This window comes from Aplysia californica, unplaced genomic scaffold (genome assembly GCF_000002075.1).
Source record: "Aplysia californica isolate F4 #8 unplaced genomic scaffold, AplCal3.0 scaffold00191, whole genome shotgun sequence".
NCBI lineage: Eukaryota > Metazoa > Mollusca > Gastropoda > Aplysiida > Aplysiidae > Aplysia > Aplysia californica.
This window is the reverse complement of record NW_004797461.1, coordinates 1,091,857-1,094,208: the sequence shown is the minus strand read 5'-3', so window position 1 is coordinate 1,094,208 and position 2,352 is coordinate 1,091,857. Positions and strand designations below refer to the sequence as shown.

Here is a 2,352-nt window from a genome sequence, read left to right as displayed (position 1 = left end):
AGAGAGAGAGAGAGAAGAGAGAATGTGTATGTGTGTGTGTGTGTGATTGCGTGTGTGCTGGAGGGAGATAATTATTATTATTTGTGCCTTGATCTAGTTGCATTGTCGTTACACCCCGGGAAATGTAACTCCACAAAGTTTATAACCGAGCCCTGAGACTGAGACGGGAACCAAATTGAAAAAAAGCAGGGGGGACGAAAGGTCAGGAGAATAAATATTATGAGCATGAAGTAACCGAAAAAGAAGACGGCTGAAGGAAACACCGAATAAAACTATTACGAAGGAAAACGACCCAATTCAAATCTATCGCCCAGATTTAGTGTTTGTGAAAAATTTAGATAAAGACACAGATGGGCTATTACTTTGTATTTGTTGACTCATATCATCATATAGGCATGGTTATTCATATTTTTGTAATATTGTATGTGAAAAGACAGCTGTTTCGTACTTGGTACACAATCATTATAACTTTTATTATTGTATTAACCCGATTTGTCAAGCATCCCAAATGTAATCTGGGAGAAGAAAAGCTGTGTTGTATAAATCTACATCCGGTTGGTTGGTTATGCATGCTGTGCGACGCTTTTGACAACACTTGCTTACTTTCACTATCGTTGTATCTCCGATTTAAACAAAAACTGAAAGGTATTTACGGCGACTTTGTCATATATTATCTTTTGGCTATTTAACTGATCATTCCTAGGGTTGATGTCATGATACTGAAATTGATGTGACTCAGAGGGAGGGCGTCACTGTGGACCGTGGAACTGGTAGCCTACGAGCCAGAACGTTTTATTCACGTTTGCTGGATTTGGGTAATCTATACTTTACACTTAGACCTATTGAAATTTAAAATGGTATTAAATTAGTAATGAGGGTTAGAGTAGATCTATTTTTATCTAGATCTAATACCCATTGGCATGTTAGGTTCTGTTTGCTAGCCAGATTGAGCAGCTTGCATTACTACTGGGGAGCTTTTCTATCCCTAACCCAAACCCTAACCCTACCCGCACTACCCCTACCCCTAGATCTACACCTACCCCTAGCCCTCAATTCTGCGCTGTCTCATAGTGGTCGCTCATTACGGAAGTCCTCCCGCTTTCTTGGTAAGTTCCCACCCCGCAATTGTTTCGCGGTTTTGGTCCCTCTAGAATCAAGAGTAGGGGGGGTTTCAGGCACATGATGCGATTAAACGTAGAAAGACGCAAACTGTTTTTAGGTACGGCGCCCATCCTGTTTGATATCAGACCAGGATACCCCTCCGATCACGTGACTACACTAAGTATAGCCAACAGCATGGTCTGACGTCAAACAAGATGGGCGCCGTACCTAAAAATAGTTTGCGTCTTTCTACGTTTAATCGCATGTGTTTCAGGCAAGCCCCCCTGACCTTATAAAAATAAAGTGCATGAGTGAAGGTAAAAATTTACCTCGAATCTTAATCCTGCCCTAACCGCCCTAACGGGCTTGCCTCTATCTTGAATTCAGGATTAGCATTTATTTACCCTTCACTAAAAAGCCGCCCAGATTGTTGGGTAGCCTTGCCTTTTTAAGTTTGAGTAAGAACGGCACTTGCCCACAAAATCAAGAAGTGCTGAAGATTATTGTTATATTTATGAAAAGAGAGTGACAAATGCAAAAACTACTTTTTGACTCCCTCCTACTTCATACTTTATATATGTAAGCTCATATTATAAGCCATATATATATATGGTGATTTGCATTTGTAAATTTAGATATTTTACTCCCCATAGACACACAAGGGCATCTGCGTGCAGACTGAAAGTGAGAAAATGTATCGAATCCTCTTCTACTATTACAGTTTAAGCTGCTCTAACAATCGTATGTCCAAGACAACCATGTCTGTCAAACAACCGCTTCCCCCTTGTGTTCTTTTTAAGAACACTCACCGTCCAAAAGGACTGCCACTTCTCAAAGTGTATATTATATTTATACAGTTGAACCTGTGTAAGAGGAATCACCAGGGAGCCGGAAAAAAATTCCGTCTTGGACAGGGGAATTTAGGGGGAGATGGTGGATGGGGGGTTCAAAGGCCCAGTCTGTGGAATCAAGGATCGCTTGTCCGATCGGCAAGCAGTGGTCAAAACTTCACGCCTCTCAATTGCTATCCTGTCTGATAATGCCATGCGTCAGTCTTACTATCCAATTACCACACCAGTGCTTGCTTTTCATGATAGGACCACTGTTTGACCTATTAAAAACAGATACTTTTGAACATCTTCTTTTCTTCCACCCTTAGCGCCACCCACCAACGCCACCCCTACTGCCATACTGGTAACAATGGTTCGAGGTACTCTTTTCTCGGCTGGCCAATCGATCAGGGCGGCAGGC

At 41.8% G+C, this 2,352-nt stretch overlaps 1 protein-coding gene across 1 annotated transcript in view; it reads left to right on the top strand.

The window, feature by feature from the left end:
* Positions 1–511: 511 nt before the first annotated feature.
* LOC101864621 (cyclin-dependent kinase 11B) overlaps positions 512–2,352 on the top strand; it is a gene marked incomplete in the record, with an annotated part of 22,524 nt that continues 20,683 nt past the window's right edge. Inside the window, 1 exon segment of the mRNA XM_035969883.1 lies at positions 512–645.